Source organism: Protopterus annectens, chromosome 10.part0 (assembly GCF_019279795.1).
Source record: "Protopterus annectens isolate FY-2018-M chromosome 10.part0, PAN1.0, whole genome shotgun sequence".
Classification (NCBI taxonomy): domain Eukaryota; kingdom Metazoa; phylum Chordata; order Ceratodontiformes; family Protopteridae; genus Protopterus; species Protopterus annectens.
This window is the reverse complement of record NC_056744.1, coordinates 668,665,146-668,689,463: the sequence shown is the minus strand read 5'-3', so window position 1 is coordinate 668,689,463 and position 24,318 is coordinate 668,665,146.

Sequence of the window (24,318 nt, the reverse complement as noted above, 5' to 3'; positions counted from 1 at the left end):
GGGTGGGTATGGAACCCTATCACAGTTCTACATCACACTACAAGCAGTATGCAGTTACAGGACTTGCTACAGACATTACTGGGCGACAACCTTCCCTGAGGTGTATGTCTAGGTGGGTGACATCGGCAGCCTTGCCAAAGTTGAGTATACTAATTGTAATCAGTGTACCCTAAAAAGGATTGCTCTCTACACAGACAGGGCCAGATAGACACACACACACTTGCCATGTCTGGGATTGGAACAACTACTTTATCACACAACAACAGTACACAGTTACAGGATGTGCTACGGAGATCTCTGGGCTACAACCTTCCCAGAGGTGTATTTCTAGGTGGGTGACATCAGCAGCCATGCCAAAGCTGAGTACATGAATTGTAAGCAGTGTGAGTACCCTAAAAAACATTGCTCTCTACACAGTCAGCCAGACACACAAACACACACTTACAGTTGCCAAATATCGGCTTTGAACTCTTACCTAACTAATTTATCACACTATAGCAGTACACAGTTACAGGACATGCTACAGAGATTATTGGGCTACTATCTTCCCAGAGGTGTACTTTTAGGTGGGTGACATCAGCAGCCTTGCCAAAGTTGAGTATATGAATTGTAAGTAACCTAAATAGCATTGCTCTCTACACAGTCAGACAGACACACACACACACATGCAGTTGCCAAGTCTGGGGTTTGAACTCCTACCTAACTAGCTTATCACACTGCAGCAGTACACAGTTATGGGACACACCACAGAGATTAGTGGGCTAAATTTCTCCCAACGGTGTATTTCACATTGGATGACCTCAGCAGGCTTGTCATAGTAGGGCTATGGGGAGGGCGATGTGTGCATGGGCCATAACCCATTCATCTAGGAATTGACATGCCACATGTGGGCACACATGGGGTTATATGGTAAATGGTACATGTATACAGTTGCTAGATGACTACTTCCTTGTACAGTTATGTTGCACAGCTGGCACTTATACCACATAGTCTGTAATGCTGACAGCTACTAGTGGCTAGTATCTGCAGTGAGTGACATCTGCACCTCATGTATTTGGGGCCCTTTGGCTGTGTGCCGGGTGGGACAGGCCCAGATGGCTCCTTGTCACAGTCACCCTCTTCCACACATCTATGTACTTCTACCTTTGGCTTATTATAGTGTATTTTCCTGACATATCTGTCTGTATTCCTATCCACTGTGTGTGCAAAGCACGAGTGGTGCATACTGACGAGTGTCTGCACTAACAACTGCAACTGCCAGATATGTCCGGTCCACTGGTGTTTGCAGTCATGGCCTTCTTTTCTCTAAGTGAGTGAGCATGCCCAGTATGACCTTTCAGTATGTTGTTGACTGACATTGCCTTCATTTCTCTATGTGTGTGAGCATGCCCAGTATGACCTTTCCGTATGTTGTTGACTGACATTGCCTTCATTTCTCTACGTGTGTGAGCATGCCCAGTATAGCCATCTGTATTGAATGTGTGGATCGTGTCCAGGTAGTTTGTGTTGCAGTGGTGACCTTTGTGTTGTACACCAACAGGTAGCATGCTGTCTCTGCAGGGTATCCATCAATCCTTTGGCTTTGACTGTTACTACATTTCTGCATCGCAGGGGGGGCACACCTGACTGTTTCTACATTTCTACACAGGGTTGGGGGGGGCACCTGACTGTTATTACATTACTATGTAGAATGGGGGGGCATACCTGAGTATTTCTACATTTCTACACAGGGTTGGGGGGCACACCTGATTGTTATTACATTGCAATACATGATTTGGGGGGCACATGTGACACTTGTACACATTTGCTATGACTGTACTGGTATGTCAGGTACTCCATTTCATTCTGCCTTGCTAACTATCATGATGACTAGCGCATACCAGTGTACTACAGATCATGGCTTTGGTTGCCCTACATATTGTTGTCTGACTTCCTACCCTTCAGAACTAACATCCCACTGCCTGCCTTGCTGTGGTCTGTCTGTGTTGGGTTGGGTGGGAGGTTAACCATAGCCATCATTCTGGGGCCATGGCACAGGCTCTGTTTGGGCTTGTCTATACCTGTCCTGCTTGCTGAGACTGTTGTCGGGTATGTGAACTGTCCTGACTGGCATGTGTGGGTCATATGGACACACATGTCACTCAGCACATTTCCTGCAGTCGGTTTTGTCACCCTGTGTAGTAATGGCTACTATGTTGACTTCAGTATGTGTTACAGATGTCAGGGTGCCACTACAGGTGTCTACTGTCTGCTGCCATAACATTCAGCCACCAAATTCCCTTGCATGCTCACATCCATACCATATGGTGCTGAAGGGCTGCCTGTGTCAAATGCATATAGTACACTCCCTATACATGGTTGAGCACAGGTAGTGTCATGTTTGGCATCCCTTTTACTATTTGTGCAAGTCAGAGAAAGGTGTCATTACCTGGGTCCCTACTGTGTCAGTGCATGTGCTATGCATTGCCTCTTTGCCAAGGCCAGGGCATACTCGGCATGCCACATTCTGCCTACTGGGGCAGGCTCAGGTTGTTCCTCCTCTGGGTCACTCTGTGCCTGTGCAGGTCTTGGCATTGGTGGGGGGCTGTGTGGCCTTACCCCATGCTGTTCCTGCTGTAGCTGTTTCCGCAGGATCATATTGCGTAGCATAGCACATACCATAACAATGTGGGTACATGTAACTGGTGAATACTACAAGGCTCCACCAGATGTGTCCAGACATTGGAACCGTGATCTCAGCATCCCAAACACATGCTCTATTATATGTCTGGAGTGTGTGTGCCTCATTATGGCATTCTTGTTCAGGTGTGTGTGCATTTCTGATGGGTGTCATCAGCCACGGCTCCAGTGTGTACCCAGCATCCCCCACTAGGTGACCATAGTGGATGGCCCCATTGGCAAATCTCTAGTACAGCTGCGTCAGATGCCATATGTGGGAATTGTCATAGCTTCCAGGACAGCCAGCACACACATTCATTATAATGCCCTGCGCATCACATACGACCTGGCAGTTGATGGAGGGGATGCCCCTGCAGTTGATGTAGACCCTACCCTGCTCACTGGATGCTGCTTTGACGTATATGTGTGTGCAGTCTATAGCACCCACTACCCCAGGGTATTCTGCTATTTGGTGGAAGAGATGCATATTGCTGGTCAACACCTCATGGGTGTTGAGGAAATATACGTGCTCACTGGCATGTGCTGACATGGCATCCAGGAACGGGTGGAATACTCTGGATGCTGATGCCTGTGAGATCCCCATGATATCCCCAGTTGTGCCTTGGGAGGTACCTGTGGCTAGTATACCTAGGCCTACACATACCTTGGTATTCACTAAGATGGGTTCCCCTCGGTCAGTTTGGTGGGTCAGGTGTGGCCGGCACAGCTCAACAACTTGCTGTAGGAGGTCTCTGTCCACCCTATAGCGCTCCACTAACTCCAGCTCATGTAGCCCCTGGTAGGTTACCTTGGGTCTGTACAGTCTTATCTGTCTCCTCACTGTGGGCTGTTCGGCAGCATTCACATCCCCACAACCCTAAGCTTCTTGCACATGTTTTTCTATGTTGCCTGCTACAGCCCTTCTCATTTTGTAGGTTTGTTTGTTAAAATTTCCCCGCTTGTATACAGTGGTGGTGTAGAGTGTGGGAAAAGCCAGAGGGGAAGGTGTGTGCTTAGTTTATAGCAGTGTTCTGGGCTGGGCTAGTCTGCTGCCTGTGTAATTGGCTGATTCTGATACATTTCACCTGCAAGCTAAGCTGGTTCTCCTTGATTACCTTCCTACTGTTGTTTTCCCTTCCCATTGCCTTCCTGTTTAGGCCTGTGTGTGCACCACGCAAACGGAGTGCTCATATGTGCACACTCCTGCTATTTCCTGGTTTAACTTCTTTTTCTTCCTGTAAAACCTGGTGTGCAGTGCGCACACCTGCTTATGCTTTGTAAAGAGTGATAGGCAGGTTTAGACACAACCCCTAGCTTAGTTGTACTAAGCTAGGAGCAAACCTAAGCCACAGGCCTCCAATCCACTTACAGTATGCCTGACACACACCCCATGATGTCACCTACTGCTCAGTCTTGCATCCAGCTATTCATACTCTTACATTGTTGGGACCTGCCTCACATGCTGGGGAAAATAGGGATTCACTATCCTTCCCCTCATTTGCACAGGACTGCCTGCTAATGCTTAGTTACATGTCTCACACTGAGCCTCCCCCTTAGCAACCACTACTCACTGGCCAGGTTGTCTTCTGCCTGCCATTGACTTACATGGTAGAATACTGATTTTAGTTAGAATGCTTATTTTAGGTTTAGTTTCTTATTTTCCCCACGATCCTGTTTGTGCGCCGCTGCCCTATGCTTAAACAGCCGAGATCGTTGAAAAAAAATTAAAGTTGATTTTTTTATTTTTTGTATTGTTTGCAGTTCCATTGGCCTTATACTTGGCCATTGGCATGCTTCCTCAATGATATGCAGGCTTTATTTGGAGCTGTCATAGCTCCATTCTGGATTTTGCAGACATGTACTCGGTTACTAACTGCCTACATTTCTACGGATAGCACTAGTATTGCATGGGCTGTTGCAAGTTTCCTGGATTGCAAAATCACCTCATTCCCATGGATTTCACCTGCAAATGGGGTTATTTGTATACCAGGGCTTAGTCCGTGCAAGATTAGTGCAGGAACGCTTGTGCACACCTCTGCAGGCTGTTCCTGGATCGCACGGCAGACATATTGCCTGTGTGGGCTCCTGCTCCAATCTTGCACTCCGTGCAAGCTTTTGTGAATCCAGGAACTTGTGTGATAGAATTTTGCAATACAGATTTGTAGCTGAATGTTCCTTCCTTTTAAGGGCATTTATTCTTATTATCAATCTCTGCAGGTTGAGAGGTATGCTTTTGCATGTTAGGTAATAAAGAACTAAAATAAATTAATATTGAGGTTACTGAAAATGGTCTTTTGTTGGATACTTAGATATTGCACTGTGAATGCAGACCATGCAACACGATTACATTTTTGATATTATTTACCATTAATATCCACAGAAAGGAACAGAGCTAGCAGTTGGAGTGCCAATCAATATTTCAGTAGAGTGGTATCAGTCTAAGGTTAGCGGATAACTGGTAGCTGGAATAGGGTACTAAGAAAGAATAGCCCAAGGTAACAAATGTCATATTATAATACTTACACCACTGAGCTTCAGATCATAAGAACTGAAAATGCATATGTTTCCTTCATTTTGAAATAAGTATGTATGTAGATAGTAACTCATGAATAATTGCTCAAGAACTACTGTTATTTTGATATCCTTCAATAATCTTTGACAATGCTTGAACTGTTTTCTGTACGTGCTCTTCCAATTTTGTTATATGTGAATTTTCAATATAATACGCATTTTAATGCATGTGTTCCTTCAATATCATAATTATTTTTGTATTAATGTCTGATTTTTGCCAAACTGTTGTATACAATGTTCATCAGAGCCTGGGTCATGGCTGAAAATGCTCTGTCAAACAGCCCACCAACCTGATTACAAATATTAGTAACTGATCATATCACCTATTGTTAAGCTACAATGTTTTTTTATTATTACAGATAGACTTATTAACTTATCAGTTAATTTTGATGACTTTGGTATAATTTCTTAAGTTTTTGTTGTCATGCTTTACTTCACTGATGTGAAGGGTGGCTAGAGGAGATTTAAGTGGCCATAGTTGTGTGTTTGCCTCCCACATTACTTATGAAATACTAAATTATTTTAATTTAGTTTTAGAGCAAATTAAGGTAAGATATGAAAAGTCACATTTTTGGGTGGTGGGGAGGTTACTATAAAAAAACATTATTTAACATTATTAACATCAACAGTAATTATCATCATCTACTTCAACATATATAAGGTAAAATCTTAAAAACAAAATAATAGAGCAAATTAAGCAAAACCGCTGCATATATGAAACAGAAAAACAATAATTTTTCCAGACTTAGAAGTTAACACTTTTGAAAACCGGGAAAAGTTTTGTTGAATAACATTAAGAAATTAGGAAGCCAACCCCGTGTGAGAAATTCCCAAACGATAAATGATGCTCAATAATACAAAAATCACTATCTACACAGAAGTGAAGTAGTCTTGATCTAAGATTAAATTTACTTCAGATATTCTCAGAAGCCAATAATAAATATTTTTTTTGTCATCAGATAGAATAAGCCTCAACAGCCCATCAAATAGTTAGTCATCTTATCTCACATCATTCTGATGCTTGCACAATCCCAGATCATGTGTAAGTACTTGACACTTTTATGCCCACACCCTCAGCATTTATACTCATGCCCCCTTCCTTTTCTCTGATGTCTGTTAGTGAGATATTGCCATAAATGGATACACTTAATTTAGGCAAAATGGGCCACAACAGCAAGTCTCCGATTACTGAAAATTGTAAGAATCTGTGAACATTCTTTATCTGATAATTCATGGTGAAGCATGTGTTGCTACTTGCTTCTAACATCTGCCAGGTGGTCTGGTTACTTTTCTAGATCTGTATACACTTTTTAATATCAGATGATGTTAAACCTTACTGGTAAACCACTTAGTGTCCCCCAATTACCACCATCAAATAGTTCCAAGCAATGGATGCCCACTTTCTCCAAACAGGTGCACATTTGGTGGTACTGCCACTAGTAAAGTTTTATTGTGAGATCCACATACACTGTTGAAATTCTGAAACATGCGAGTAGTACATCCCTCAGCATTGGAGATATCATTGACAAATTAAAGTCCTGTCTTTAACCAACTATTCCAAACAAGTTTAGATGTGTCTGTTTGGACCAAGAATTGATGAAAAAAAAATACACTTTATGTATCGCCGCTTATCTAGGGTTAAACTATTCCTGGCACCATAAAAGTCTGCTCTTCAAATTTTCCCTTAGAACTAGCCATTTTTTTTTAGTTTTAGCACTAAAATCTGTTTTTTTGAGCTCAGCACTTGTTCACGTTCAGAACTCATTGTAAGCACTAAATAAGCCGCAAATTACTACAGTACTCAACTTTCCTCACTTGTCTAGAGGAAAACAGTTTTTAGTACTTAATAAATAAGCACCTAGCCAGGAATGTCTAAGGGTCAGCTCCCAGTGTTTTCTCCTGTTTACCTGCTGAATCTGGGCATCTTGGGGCAATGCAGCAATTCCTCATGTACACAGACAACCCTCATCTCCTACCACCCAAGACTACAACCTATGAGAGATGCACTTATATAGCCAAACTGGAAGCAAACCTCTCTTCACCCAAGACTGGACTAGACAGTCAAGAGAAGAAGGTAAACACTTGCACCGCACCACACTCATCACACATTCCCTCAAAATCTACAACACCAAAACGCACACATAGAAACACAAAACACACACCTACATTTGTGGAGGCTCTCAATAAAAATCTGCTCAAGCAACAGAGACCTCCAAAGCAAAAATGCAAGCAACCTCCACCCCCTAACACAACCCAAATGACACATAGCCCACAAACTCAGTGTGCCACTAAACCACAGCCCATAAGGCATAACAACGTACCCAGCACTCTAGTCATAGGTGACTTCATAGTCAGGCACACTGATGTTCCACTCACCAGGCTAAACAAGGAGAAAGCTACCGTCAGCTGCCTGTCGGGTGCCAGGATCCACCACATAACGCATGCACACAAGTCACTCCACAACAAGTACAAATATGACTCTGTCATTGTCCATGTTAGTGTGAATGACATGAGACATACCTCCCTGGACTACATGAAAAGAGACATGGAGGTGCTCTCCAATCTTGTAGCCCTGGCAGGTATGATCCTAGCCCTGAGAAGCATTCTGCCATCACCCAGAATGATACCACAGTTTGTTTGTTTGTGTCTTTCGGCTTTTTCTGGTCAGGGGTCGCCACAGCGTAACTCCGGTCCGCTAATGATTGGCAGTTGATTTTTACGTACCGGCTTGCCAGGCCTGACACGCAACCTTCAACAAAGGTATGCCCATTTACGCATGTCTCGACGCAGAAGATGCTCTAGCTGAGAATCGAACCGGACAGCGTCTTACTGTGAGGCGACAACGCTACCACAGCACCACCACCGCTACAAGGACAAAATGATTGACTTCAACAATTGGCTAAGCTTCTGGTGTCATTCTAAGGGGATCCAGTATCTGTCTGCCTGGGATGACATGATCGACAGACCCGAATGCTTTGCCAGAGATGGCATGCATCTGTCTCCCTTGGGATTCCGGATACTGGCTAAGGCTCTTGCCACTCCTATAGTGCCTTTTTTAGGAAAGGTTCAAATGACAAATTCACCACCTTAACAGGTACAAGCAAGCAAAATCCGTGGGTAATGCTACTCAGTGCTAGAAGTCTAAACCTCAAAATGAATTCACTCGAGGCACTCCTTAAAATGGAGAACATCGACATCTGTACAGTGACAGAGACCTGGTCCAAGGCTACAGAGAGCACCCCTGCATTACCAGGCTATAATTCATACCACACCTTTTGGCCACCTAACCTGGACTGAAACACTAAAGGTGGAGGCATGTCTATATTCATTAAGGATATCCACACCTCCAGGCAAGTTGCTCAGCATAATGCATCCGAGATTATCCAAGTGCAACTAACTCTGGGCAAGACCACAATCCAAACTGTAATTTGCTACAGATCCACCACCATGCCCCAGGATTCCCACTCCTCATTTCTTGATATATTAGTGTACAACCCAACATCCTAATAATGGGTGATTTCAACTACCCTACCATTAACTGGGAAAACTACTTATGTACCAACTCTTTTGCTCAATGTTTTCTGGAAATCAAAAATTCCAGTACCTTTGGCCAACTTATCCACACTCCCACCAGGGGCAGCAATATCCTAGACCTGGTCATTAACAACATGGTCGCCCGGTGTTCCGCACCTGAGGTCAATTCCTCATTGGTCAGACCCGACCACAAGCTAATCACCACAGACATGCACATCCCACCCTCACCCCCCATTAGGGAAACCACCATAAAAATTTCTCCAAAGCCAACTGCACGCTTCTTAATACAAAAGTGGCAAACTTCATGACACCCATGTAGATGGACAATTGAGGTACGACTGCTGAATCCTACACAAATGCACTTTATAAGCACTTACACGAGTGCAAAGATTGTGCTATCTCTACTAACAGAACCAAGATGCTATCCCTCAAAAAAAGGAAGCCAATCTGGTGGTCCCCTGCTATAAACAAACTACAACAGAAGAAAGAAATTGTTGCAAAAAAGAGTAAAACCCCATGATTGGAGGAACTCCCTGGTCAGCCTCAGTAAGAAGTTGAGATCCCTCATAAAATCCTCCAAAGCTAGTTACGAAAACAAAATCGCCACTGATTCTAAAGACAACCACAAAGTATTCTATAGCTATGTTAAGAATCTCAATGGCAGCACTCAGATCTGCTCTGAGTTACAGCATAATGGTACTAAATATACAGGACCAACTGATACTGCCAACATAACAAAAGTAAGAGCACTGACAGTACCAAAGCTGGGAAATTTATTACAAAAATAAAGAAAAAACAAAACAAAAATTACAATGAATAAATCTTTACAAAACAGTGGTTAGTGCTTTCAGGGATCTACCCCTTCATCAGACAGTTAAAAAATCCCATAATTCTTTAAATACTGGAGATTAGTCACATGATGTTTCAAAAATTTCAGTTGTACCCAATAAGGACATAACAATTAGTGCATCAGTACATATTAGCACAGTTATGCAAATAAATAGACCATACACTAAAGGAATTATAGATAAAATAAAAAATGTATATGTATTTAACCTTGTGCGGTGCATAACTCTATATAATGAAAACCTGATAATCCTAGCGACAACACTATAATATATATATATATACCTTTAAAACTCATTTCTTAGAACTGCTTTACTCACTGTCCTTTTTACTCTTTAGCTTCACAACCTAACCCACCTACCTAACTATCCTTACAAGTCTTGTCTTATCCTGAAGATGTCTCTACTATCCTTAATTTCCCTACCTCTTCTCTAGTATTTTCCGTCTTATCAATTGAATATAATTAAGTCCCATTATGCTATGTACCAATCTTATTTTTCCTAATGTATTGTGATACATTATTGTACTGTTGATCTAACTAACTTGTGATATTAAATGTTTTGTGTACTTGGAGCTTTTCTCCTCGGGCCTCCACTGAAAAAGGACATGTATCCAGTTGGACTAGCCCGGTCAACAAATGTAAAAAAATTAAAAAATTAAAAAATATTTGTCATAGTACATATAGCACAAATATCTGGCATTTACATCACTTTAGAACAGAACATATTTTCTTTGCCTTTCTCCTCATTCTCACCTCATGCAAAGGGTCTATATTACATGATTGAATGTTTAGGTGATCGAACACCTAAACTTCAACCCGTAAATGTCAAAATCTCACAATCGCGAACGACCATTTATGCAATTTTTTTCCCTGGGAAAAAATTTGCTTGGCTGTCATTGATAATTTGCCCTTTTCACCAATGTAGAGCAATCTCAGAGTTGGTATATTTAGTTAAGGGGGTGTGGGGGGCACAGCCCTCCACATCGGGGGTTGTGGGGGAAAAGTCCCCAGTTGATTAGTGTTTAAAGTTTTGTTTTGTTTCCTATGGCCAAGCAAATTTTTTCCCAGGGAAAAAATTTGTGTAAATGGCCATTCGCAGTTTTAAGTGTTCAACATTTATGGGTCAACGTTTAGGTGTTTGATCACCTTAACGTTCAATCATGTAATATAGACCCTCATACAAAAACATTACATTCCCATAATCTGAGCTGTATCATTCCTTCCTCAAAGTTTCCCCATTACACATTTAGCTCTTTATTAAGCACCATATGCAGACATTGGGGTACTCCATTTCCTCACCTCTAAATTTTCAGAATGTTAACTCCATTTTAGCACAGTGTATCTTATCTTTGGTAACCCTTGCACCTGTACTCTGTACTACCATTTTTGATCCAGTACATCTGCAAGTTCATATATTTCATGACTCACTCTTGCCTGTTTGCTTGGTTAGCCTGTCCATTGCTGAACACATTCCTTTTCAAGCCTTAGCTCTCATCTCTCTTACTTCTCAGGTGAGCACTTGGAGCTCTATTATTTCAAGTCCAGCCCATAATTTCTCTTTGTGCACTCCAAAAAGGCAGAAATTTTACTGATCAGATATTTTCTTCCACAGTACTTTACAACAGACCTCTCTTTCCCCATCCACCATTGTACAACGTGTCTACATGTCCATCATACGTGCAGTTGATCAGCATTTTCTCCGCACTTCTCCAGCACTCTGTGGATGGATACCATTCTTCTCAGTGTATCTTTACAGTGGTTCAATACCACCTGTGCTGCATCCTTCTATACTTATCCTAAACAGGACCAACTCTTTTTATGTGTTCATCATTTCTAATGCTCCTTTCCGAAATCATTCTTATGCCATATCACATCTTCTTTGCCCTACTGATCCCTCAGCTTACCAAAAGCTCATTCATGTACATTCTCCTGCAACTGCTTGTAGATGATTCCAATGCTTTTTTTTTACCTGCTTTCATTTTTTTCCTAAAGCTAAGCTTACCTCAAAGTTCACCATTTTCCTCTTCTGTATCTTTATGCGTACCCTTCTTCTTGTATTTATTCTTCTGAATACTCTGGTTACTAGCTCTAAGATTCCTCAGGCATAACAGCTAATCACTTTATGTAAATATGTTTCTCTTTGAGAAGTGGGAAAGTTAGCCAGTTGATAACTATTTAGATCTTATGACCCTCACCCTTCTAATGCTCTTTCTTCTGAAGTTACCAGATTCCCCTCCATTTCTTCTAGGGCAGTTCCACCATATATTCCTAATATTTCTGTTCCATTCATCTATGAACTCCAAATGACACCCTGGTAGCATATGAATCATCCTGCAGGTACTGTCCTCTATCTTGCTCATTGTCTTTCTATTTCTAGCCTTCCAACCTTTTTCCCATGCAACCCATTTCAGTTTTTCAGTTGGTATGTTTCTCATCGTTTGCATGACATTTACATTGGTCAAATGTCACCTGAAGTATGACAGATCCCACCCGACAGCTTTCCTGTGAGCCCTATGTCTATCCTTTATGATCCTTCCTCTTTTCCTTTTCCGCAAAAAGCTGTCATAAATCAGTTGGATATCAATAATAAACTTATTTGGAAGGCTGATTTGCATATGCCACCCAAAATAAAGTACATGTGAAAGTTTTCTAGTGTTAATTATTTTCATTCAACTCTCAAGTGCGGTAAATTTATTTTCCCATGCATCTCACACTTTCGTTATTCTTACCTTCACATCCACCAAGTTCTCATCTCTAATGTTATTTGGAATTTTATAAACTTTAAGGCCAAAGAATTTCCATCACCCCCCCCCCCCCACACACACACACACACACACACACACATCTTTTAATGTCCTGCACAATATGGTGCATAAGCATCCATATGGTATTTATAGAGTCTATCATAAAAATGTATAATTATTTAGGGCATGTGAAGGTTCCATTTATTACAGTACTACCATGGGCATATAGCTTTTATACTTTCACAGATTATATTGGTCTAGCATAAGGGGATAGCACAAGTCTGATGACAAGAAGTCGACTGTGGGTGATGATGGTAGCAGCATTTACATGGCACAGTTTATTGACAAAGTGGCACTATTAGCAACACTAATATTGGAGGGCTCATGTACATCTCCCACATACAATGAACCTGAACAGGGAGCCTGTCACAGCCACTTCATGTTTTTAAGTGAGTATCCTGTAGCCATAAGCCTGTGCAGGCTGTGCAAGTGTCCCCAGACCAGACAACATGTGTGAGCTGCATTGCCTGTAACATTTATTTATCATTTAGCATTTGTTTACTGGGATAGTCTGGTACATAGAAATACAACCCAGAAGGGAGAGGCATGGTGGTGCACAGTGCCCTGGTCTGTGTGTGAAACTTGGCATTAAACAGCAAATGTAGAAGTTGATCCAAGCCCAGACATTCAATACCCATGCAATTAATATGATAGTGAGAGTATTACTTGGGATATAGGATGATGTACAACACATCTGCCTGGCCTGTGAATGCCATCCAATGCCTGTATACTGACACTGGGTATAGGGACATGGAGCAGAGTGTACTGGTCCAGTCACTGGTGGGTATCTTGGCATCCAGTGGTTTTCATGTAACAGATGGTAACTCTACTCAGGTCTGTCTTAGAAGGTCTTGCTGTCTGAGGCCATGGAAGTGTCCTGATGCAAGGTGGCTGGCAATAATCTGAGCATGTACAGATGACACAGACTATTCCTGAGACATCACCAAACCTGTATGTGGCCAATCCCATGAACACAGACACTAATGTTTCTCACTGCCTACCCGAGAACATTTTATTACTCTGCACACTCTCACTCCTGCAGTTGTACACCATCTCTATTGCATGTGTGTAGCTTGAGAGCTATGCCTACATGTGCCTAGCAAAGTGGCCATAGATGCCATATATCTGATATCTTCAAATATGGGAATCTACATCAGAGTGAACATACACGATCTTGTAGTGCTATGCTATCCTTGGTATCAACCATATCAAGGCCCTTGACCAATAGCCTCAAGTACACATCACTAATGGACATGGCACAGCAGCTCCACCCCACCTCTGGATGGTATGATTCCTGACTCCATACAACTTTCTACCAGAGTGTGTGGCAGCAACAATTACTTTGTATGACCCTTTCCCATGTGTTATAATTGCTGTCACCTATCACTGTGTCCCCTAACCTGTACAAATTATGCTGAATATGTCCTTCCCATCTCCTAACTTCATTGGGTAAGGTAATGTCTAATGCACAGTGTGGCCAAACCATGCACTGCCTTGCATAGCCTGAGTTTGATAATGCATGCATCATTTTCTTCTGTGTTGTCTTTGACATGGCCCATAGTTGTATATTAGATGCTAACTCTATATAAGTGCTGCTATGTATTTCACTAGCCTCTACCTTTGGGCCCACTTCTGTCTGTTTCTCATCTGTCTAGCTTTCCTGCTCCATGTCTGCTGCTCCAACAGGTATGGTGAGCCATGCTGGAATGGTTCTCACTGCTGAAACTTTTTCTGCACAGCCACATAATGCAACATTGTGTACACTACAAATATGGTTGCAGGTCTCAAGTAAATCAACAGTGTCTCACCAGAAGCATCTATGCAGTGCAAACATCCCTACAGTCGATAAAACACCATCTCTGCAATGGTCTATCTCTCTGCATGGGCATTATTGTATGCCAGCTCTGCCATGGTCTTGGGAGCTGCAGATGAGGGTCACCATCCATGTTCCCAAAGCATTATGCATTATTCCTTGCAACACACACACACACACACACACACACACACATATATATATATATATATATATATATATATATATATATATATATACATAAATACACACACACACACACACACACACACACACACACACACACACACACACACACACACACACACACACATATACATGCACACAAATACACACACAGTGGTGATACGTTTAAATGTGATCTTCTACCCAATTGTTTGGTTGCTGTATATACTGCAGTCTGTACCCACCAACATGTGCATGCATTGAGTAAAATGCTCTATAGAAAATAATTCATGAAACATTGGTTCTAGGTGGATATGTACCAAATAAGTGAAGCATGGGAAAAAAGAACCAAAACAACAGAAATGTTGAAACCTCGCTCCAGGAAAAATATCATTAATATAGCGGTTTCACTGTTTCTGTTGTTTTGGTTCTTACTGAATATTTTTTATAGTATTCTGCCCATTTGAACTGGAATTGTGATTTAGATCATGGGAACTACCTGAGTAACACATGACCACATTAGAGATAATACCCATATATTGAAACCAGGTGACAGTTGAGAGAGTGGAAGCCCTTGCTGTTGATGTAATTGGCACCCTATGGAGTATGTGGGACCTTGATGGCAATGTGTGTATAATCAATGGCTTTTGGGGAGTCAATGAAATAGGCAATACTGTAGAATGCACATATAGTGGTGATTCGTTCTTCTGAAGTAATTGCTGAATATACACATCTCTTGACATGCTGCAGCACAATGTCAAGGAACTGATATAGGAAATACAAGTCTGATGTCTGCAAATTTCCTAATGTGCCCAGGTATGTCAATGAAAAGTCCCTGTACATAGGATGGTTAAAGTTATACATTCTTTAGTGTCCATTGTGATGGTCACTCTGTACATTCCCCTTAAATCCACATGTGGATGGCACAATCAAATAAGCTCTCATTTGGTATTTCTGTCTACACTTTAGTGATCGACAATCTGCTTGTAGGTTAATGACTGGTGGTACCAACTGCACTGGTACAGAAGGGTAAGGTGTGCCATGTGGCAGGCATTGGATCTGAGAGTGACTGATGTGATGATGTGAGGTAGTGCCAGTTATGCCAGGAGATGTAGGGCAGTGAATGTCTAACATATCCCAATATAACTAGCTAGAGTTTTGTAAAGAATTATATGTCATTTGTATATCAAACTGATTTCTACAGATGCTTGTTTTGAAAATGTATTTGTAAAGCTGCTAGTGTTAAAAGTGTACCAACAGTAGGTCCTGCTGGACAGAAAAGAAATACACCTGCATTTCAGAATGTTTTGTAACTGTTGAAATGAATACAGTGTAACAGAGGATACTGGAAGAGAAGAGATCAGTCTCAGTCCAGCTAACTTTGAAAAATAGTTTATTTCCTCTGACTTCTTGGCCAAAAAAGCCTTGATTTGCAGAATGAGGCAGATAAATAGTTCCATCAGTAATGGGTAGTGGCAGCCCACTGATGTACTGTAGAGTGGGTTACTATATTGTTGGAGAGGGACAGGGTGCAACAGCGGGAATTTAGGGAGCAAATTAAGTCAACTTGCTTCACCCTAACAAGTCTGAATATGAAATATTTGGACAATTTTGATGGGCATTAATGTCAAGTTCAAATCCTATGAAGGGGAGATTGTGGAAAGAACGAAAGGTAAATTTCTTAGAGACCTCCAGGATTATGACAGTGGTAGAGCCTTTTCGACCAGAACCAATTGTAAGCAGTCTCGCAGTCATGTGAGGTTTGAAGAAGAAGAAGAAGGAAATGGCCATTGTCATGCTAATTCTTCATTTTCTACATCGGAAGGCTTGAGTTCATCGTGGGATGGTGAAAATGAGAAAAGGAATGGGTTACCACCTCTCCCAAGGGCTCATCAGGAGGAACAGTTTCAATGGACATTTTGGAATGGTGCCCATAATCAACGAGAAGGATTTCAGGGGAAGAAACACCAAAGAGAACCCAACGGTATGCAGCAAAGGAACTACCAACGACAGCAGCATCATAAAAGAAGTAAATGGTAATCTACCACCTCTTGATGTTTGTGACTCGTAGATTGTGAATTTATCTGGATATCCTTGAAATGATTGTGAACATGCTGTTCTTAACTGTGGCTTGAAATTTATACTCATGTTTACACCATAACTTCATGAAATTAAATGTGATATTTATAGACTTGTGACAAAGTTGCATTAAAAGAGTTTCTTTAATAGCAATGTGCTATTAAGTGTGATAACAGTTTGGACAGCTCTAGTGATGAAATTTTTATTCATGTTTTCTGAGGAAGAACCAAAAGCATATATTTCTCTTGATACAAGTCATATAGGGTACAAAAGTACTTTTATAACTCCTTTTACTCATGAAGGGGTACAACATTTTCATGCTATCTTAAATTTTACTGTGGAGAGAGGATTACATAATTTTAATAAACATACAGTTATTAGTTATAATATGACTAAAAGTGAATGGAAAATATTTATGTCATTGAGTGCAAGAAAGGATTTAGTGTTCAAACCTGCAGCTAGGGTAATAAATTGGTATTTATGTATTATGTGTAATATTTGAACATATGTAATGAACATTTGAGAGAAAATATTTATGAGAGAGTAGAATTGTGTACATACCTAACAGCTATATAAGAATATAAGGATTTAATAATGAAAGGGCATAGGTTGGGTTATTTCACATCTGAAGATTTGAGAAGAAAATTTAATGTGGATGGTTGTAAAATGGCACATTTGTATTGCCTACCAAAAATACATAAATATTTGATCAATCCTCTGGGTCACCCTATAGTTTCAGGAAAGGAATATTTTTATATAAAAATAGGGCAATTTTTACATTTTTATTTATTACCTAAAGTGCGAGTGTTACCCTCATACATAAAATATGTTTTTGATTTTTTAGAAAAATCAGTGATGCACAATGGAATGAAAATATGTACAGGGTAACTATAGACATTAAGAAACTTTACACTAGTACCCATCATAAATTTGGGATGGAGGTCTAAAGGGTTTTCCTAGGACACAGTCCAGTGATGGAATATATTACTGAGTTGGTAGATTTTTGTCTCAGAAACAATTTTATTGAGTTTGATGGAATACTGTACCATCCAAAACAGGGAACAGCGAAAGGAGTGTCCTTTCCCCCTCATATGAGAACTTAAGTATGGACCTCTTTGAGGTTGAATATGTGTATAAGACAAAATTCTTTCAAAATGATGTGGTAAAATATTTTAGGTTCATTGATGACCTGAATTTTTTTATGAGAAGGAGGTGAAAATGAGATAGGCAAGTTCATGATGGAGTTACAACAGAACAGATTTTGTTTAGAATTTGATGGGTTGAAGGTGGGTAAAAAAGTTTCCTGTTTAGATGTGGTAGTTGACATTAGTGATGGGAAAATATTAAAACATTAGTACATAGAAAATTTGATAGTGGAATTCAATATTTACAAGCACAGAGTTGACATCCACCTCATAATCTTCAAGCTATACCTTATGTAGAATGTCTGCGCTTCTATAGACTGTGTAATAATGATCACAATTTTATAACAGAGATGAAAAAGACTGTATGTTTGTTTAAAACTAGAGGTTATAGTAGTGATTTTTTTTTGGAAAAATGTTGGGATAAGTTTGTTAAAGAACATGTTAGTGGAGAATTTTTTAATGGAGAAAGGTGTAAATATAATGCTACACTGAAGGGTAACAGTGAAAAACAAGATATATATTTTGTGACAACATATAGTTGTTACACCACACTTAATAGACTTGTTGAAGATTTATTGAGGACATCTGTTGTCTTTGAAAGATTTTTCAGAATGGGTACATTGTATGCCCATTATGCCTTATAAAAAAGAAGTGTTAGGGATTTTATAGTGACTCCTCCTGTAAATATTGTAAGAGCTTTAACAGAATATGGAACCACACCTTGTGGGAAATGAAAAGCTTGTCAATACATAATTACAAGTTTTAGTAAAATCAATGGTCTCAGCTTCAGTGTGAGAGGTTATTGTGGGTGTGACACTGAGGGCATTGTTTATGCCCATAAATGTCCTTGCAATATATTTTATGTGAGACAGAGCAAAAGACCCTTCAAAGTTAGGCTAATGGAATACATAAGAGATATTCTCAGGAACCAAAAGGAGAGCTCGGTAGCTAAGCATTTTAATAAGGTACATGGTGGTACATCTCTAGGTTTAGGAGGTACTGTGTTGGAAAAGATAAATGTTGCACAGTATGAAAATGTGGATATTAAAAATAAATTACTTTTTAAGGAATGTGTATATATTTAAAAGTATGATACTTTAGCCCCTAAGTTGTTAAATGTGGAGTATAATTGGAGATTTTTTATTCAATGATTTTATTGGATATGCAATCAAGTATTTAATTTTTTAATTGGTGTGCATATTTAAGGCAGGTGCATGTTTGAGAAAGATTTATTCTTTGAAGGCTTCTTTGGCCGAGACATCAGAGTAAATCAACTGTTTTGGATACTAGCTGGTCATTTTGTTTCACTTCTTTTTTTCCTTTAGTTGTGCATTAACTTTGAAAAATAGTCTGAAATTAAACTACCTGCTTTAGGCCATAAAGATTGTACCTTACAGTTCTGATTGGAGCCAGAGATGAAATGTCTATAAAAACCAAGACTAGGAATCTTACTGTATTGTCCTTAGGGGTGAACTAATTGTTATCTTGGAAGGGTTGAAGTTTTGAAATGTTTTTATAGCTTCTATATGCTAAAACACTTCTCAATAAAGCTCTATCTCTGTGTATGGTAACACATATGCGCTAAATTCTGGTTGAGTTTCTAACAAAGGGAGTAGTGTGGGAACCTGAGTCAGATGACCAGATGTATGTGATGTTATTCTGTAATGCAGCACTGAAATGATGTTTCCATACTATATGAGACAGAAGTGTCAGGGCAGTCTGTTTTTGAAACCTGAAGAAGAAGGAAGACTTCTCACCCACTTCATCTTGCCTTGCTTTAGTAAGTAACCAGGGGATAGTAATTGTTTAGATCAGTCAAGAAAATATAGTGAGAGTAGTTAAGTACTGTTTTCTGTATCTGTGTGAATCTATCCATCAGTGTTATTTTTAATATTTCCTGTGATTAAAATTCTGGTATTTATTGTAAATAGATATTTAGTATTTTCAAGTTATTTTATTATTTATTATTAAATATATGTAAATGTTTTATTGTGGCTGGTCTTTTAGAGAATATTTTAACATTTGAGAGCCCATATATTTATTTGGTGACATGGGGGCAGCTACTGACAGCCTTGCTGCATTGGTCAAATACTACTATTTGTTTTAATATTGACTTTACTCAGTATAATTGGGTACCCTTGTAAAAGTCTTAGAGTAGATGACTGGTACCTTGTAGGCTCGGCAAAGGTAGCAGGGCTAGTAAGCCTGTGCCAGCCTTTTCAAGTTGTGTGTGTGTGTGTGTGTGTGTGTGTGTGTGTGTGTGTGTGTGTGTGTGTGTGTGTGTGTGTGAAAATCAAATCTCAAAGAGTGTGTGTGTCAGCTACTTGGAGCAGTGACACAGAGCACTGGTTTCACCGAGACGGTGGTGGAGGATTTAGTTTGGAACACTTGGCTGAGGACTCAACTCTACAGCTGTGCCATTGGGGCATTTTACTGGGGGCTTGGAGAGAGAGAGAGGGAAACTCAACCCATGGACTAAGTGTGTTCCCTGTGTGCTCTTAAGAGAAATTATCCTTCATGCAGAGACCTGCATCTGGAAATACTGTGTGTATCTATCTCTGTTCCAAGTGAATGTCCCTCAACAGTGTCAGAGGTGAGAATTTTGGCTCCTTGACACTAGCCTAGAGGAGGGACGTCACATATTGGTTAACAGTGGTGTGGATATTATTGAACTTTTGTAGCTTGTAGGCAGTTGCCACCTAAGGCGTGTGTACTCTCGCAGGCATAATGCAAACATGCAGAATTTCCTTTTCACAGCAGTTTTATTTATTTATTTTTTCTTAGTTTGGATTAGTCAGGGAAAGCAGGTAAAAATGTCAGCAGAGGATTATGGCAAGCTGACAAACAACCAGTTGGCCAATGTGAGCAAAGCCAAAGGACTGGTGCATGCCAATCTGTATAAATAGGAAATGATTTCAGCCTTAGTCACAGCTCAGACCAGCAACCAGGAAGACAACCAGTCTGGTGATGACGATTTGCAGCCTTCGGAAACAGGGCAGTTTACCGTTTCCTTAGAGGACTTAAAAATATGTCTGGAATTAAAGAGACTTGAAGTGGAGGCCAAACATTGGAATTAGAATCAGCGGAGAGACTGCAGCATTTGAAGGCCGAAGACAAGGAAAAAACAGATGGAATTAGAATCAGCTGAGATACTGTGGTGCTTGGAGGCTGAAGTAAATGAGAAACAGCAGCAACATGAGAGGGAGATGCTGACTCTTCATCAGGGTCATGAAGGTAATGGGGAAGGAATTAATTGAACCCTAGAAGCAACAAAGCTCAGTAAATTTCTTCCACTGTTTATAGAGGGTGATAATTTTGATAGTTTTATCAATATATTTGAAAGACTATGTAGACAGTATAATATTGAGTGAGGGCTCCGGGTATTGCTCCTGACCTATTTATTTCATGGTAAAGCTGTAACTGCTGTTTTAAATTGTCTGATACTGATTGTTTAAACTAAGATAAAGTAAAACAGTGTGTTTATTGGAATGTTTTTGAAGCATACAGAAAAATGTATCATAAGAATAGATTCAAGGCAGGTGAAAGGGTATGCAATTATATTGCTGAGTTAAGTACTTTTTTCATAGGTGGGTGAGTGAGTGTCAGGTCACCACTTTTAAAAGGCTGGCAGAACTTTTGATGAGGAAACAAGCCTGTAACACTTTGCCTGAGGACATGAAAATCTGGTTGGCAGACCAGGACTGTAACTCTGCAGATGAGCTGGGAAGAAAATGGAATTTCTACTTAGCAAGCAGAGCATCACTGCACAAGATTGGGATACTCAGTACTGCACATGGATAGAAGGGAATCCATGGTAGGAATCCTAAACCACCCCAACAGAGTCCACCAGTAACAGGGAAGCCACTAATTCAGGTACATGACCAAGATCAAGGGTTAGATGTTTTAAATGTAACCAATGGGGCCATGTAGCATACAAATGTACATGGAAGCAAGATGGGGAACAAAAGGTGGGGGAACCAGCAAGTGGAAATAACAGTATGCCAGTGGTAAGTTGTTTGGAGACAATAGGAGTACCAGACTATCACCAGAGTTGATATTATATCTTAGTGGATGAAAAACAGGCCACTGCTATGAGAGACAGCCTCTGATATAACCATTGAGAAGCCTACAGTGGTTAAAGAGGACCAGTATATGCTAGGGCTGTCTACTCCAGTCAGAGCCTTAGGAGGAACCCCATTACAAATGCTTTTGGCCAGGGTTCATCATGACTGGGAGGGTGGAAAAGGAAGCAAGCAAGTATGTGTCTTTGAGGATATCACTGCAGATGTCCTGATAGAGAATGACTTTGATAATGCAATACCTTTTGTGCATGCAGTTACATGCATTCAGGTTTTGAGACAGGCATGTGGGGCTGGTAGCCTGGGGGAGACCTAGACAGACCCCAAACCTGAAGCCAGGGCTGGTGAGGTGGCTATTTCAGGGAGGAAGCTACACTGTACAGTGAGACTGATGGTGAGCCACAGCTGCTGGTAGGTACTGATGTTCCCTTGGATAGACAGAGTGACTGCAAGGGCAGAGGTGAGTGGTAGTATCCAGGCTGACAATGAGACACCGCTATCAGAGGATACCAGACCACCTGTGGAAGGGGGATGGAAAGGGTCACAAAGGTAGAGTTGAGACAGGGTCAGGTCTTGGACCCTACAGTACGAGGCTTGAGGGAGGTAGCTAAGGAGGTACCTGATTCTCAAGAAAAAGGGAGTCTGTATACTGGAACAGAGGATTACTGTATAGGAAGTGGACCCCTGAGGGCAGGGCTAGAGGGTATAGCAGTTGGTAGTGCCTAGACCCTACTGTCTGGCTCTTCTAGCTATAGCCCATGATATTCCTTTTGCAGGTCATATGGGCATAAAGTGTACCAAGAGATGTATTGTGCAGAACCTTTATTGACCTGCGATTGCAAGGAATGTAATAGGGTGCTGCAGGACCTGTGAGCAGTGCCAAAAAGTAGGAAAGACTGAAGACAAGTTCAAGACACCTCTAATGCATTTGCCAGGAATGGAGGAGCCATTTCCGACAGTAACTATGGAAATCATGGGGCTTCCGAATACTGCAAGATCCACAGGGAAGAAGTATATCCTAGTGGTAGCAGCTTATTTTACTAGATGCCCTCAAGTGGTGTCTCTGTCCTCCATTAAGGCAGAGACAGTGGCAAATGCTTTGTTAGAGATTTACAGTAGGGGAGGTTTCCTGAAAGAAATACTGACTGACAGAGGTGCCAGTTTTGTGTCAGACCTGCTGGCTTATCTGTGGGAGTGCTGTTTGTTGAAGCACCTAAAGTCCATCCACTACCAGCCCTAGACTAATAGTTTTGTGGAGAGGTTAAACTCTACACTAAAAAACATGCTATGGGCATTTGCAGACCAGTTTAAGAGAGAGTGGGAGAAATATTTGACCCATCTGCTCTTTGCATACAGACAGATACCACTGGAAACCACAGGTTTTTCACCCTTTGGGTTACTGTATGGGCATAGGGTGAGTGGGCTTTTAGATTTGATTCGTGATGTGTGGGAGGGTGAGTGTGAATCCAATAAGGAGTCTGTTGTGGCATATGTCCTAATCCTCAGGACAAGACTTAGGGAGCTCATGAGCTTGGTCGAGGAGAACCTGGCAGGAGCCCAACAGCAAAAAAAGGTCAGATATGACAGGAATGCTCGAGCCCAAGATTATGCTGTGGGCTAGCAGGTTATGGTTCTCATTTCTGTCCAACACAATAAGCTGCAAGCTACTTGTCAGAGACTTTTCAAAGTGGTAAAGGAAGGTCAGTGATGTTAACTACATGATAAACCTGCTAGGCAGTAGGTGGTGGCACAAATTGTACTATGTTAACATGATGAAACCTTACCATGATAGGGAGGCCCTGGTTCTGAATATTTGCATTGGATTGCAGGAAGAGTCTGAAATGGATATGGATGCTAAGTGAGGCTTGGACTGACACCTCAGTGAAAAGGGTAGTAATGTCACAGGGGCTATCTTATATCTAGGTTTAAGAAATCTGAGCAATGTTGCAGGGGTTAGGGGGGCATGTTCACTTGGAAACCTGGGTGCACCCCCTGGTGCAGCACCATGTGGCTACAGGACCCTAAAGGCTTATCAAGCATGCCCCTTATAGGGTGCCTGCATGCATCAGACAGACTCTGAGGGAAGAGATATACAGGAAATATTGGAACTGGGGGTAATCCAGGAGTCCAGTAGGCCCTGGGTCTCCACAGTGGTGCTAGTACCAAAGAAAGATGGCAGCACCGAGTTCTGTGTGGACTACAGAAAACTAAATAGTCACACACTGTCAGATGCTTACCCCATGCCTAAGACAGATGAAGCCTTATAGCAGCTGGATGGGGCTAAGTATCTGACCACTACTGATCTGACCAAGGGCTACTGGCAGGAGCTTTTGTCTACCACTGTTAGAGAGAGGTCAGCCTTTGTGACTCCTTTCAGATTATATGAGTTCACAAAGAAGCCGTTTGGGATGAAAAATGCCCCAGTGACCATCCAGAGGCTGGTAGATCATATTCTAGCATGAGCAGGAGATTATGCTTTTGCTTACCTAGATGATATTGCCATTTACAGCCATTCCTGGCATGTGCACATTCAGAGTGTCAGGGAGGTCCTGGGCAAATTGCAAAGGGCAGGGTTGACCATTAATCACAGTAAGTGTCAGGTAAGTATGGCAGAGGTCTCCTA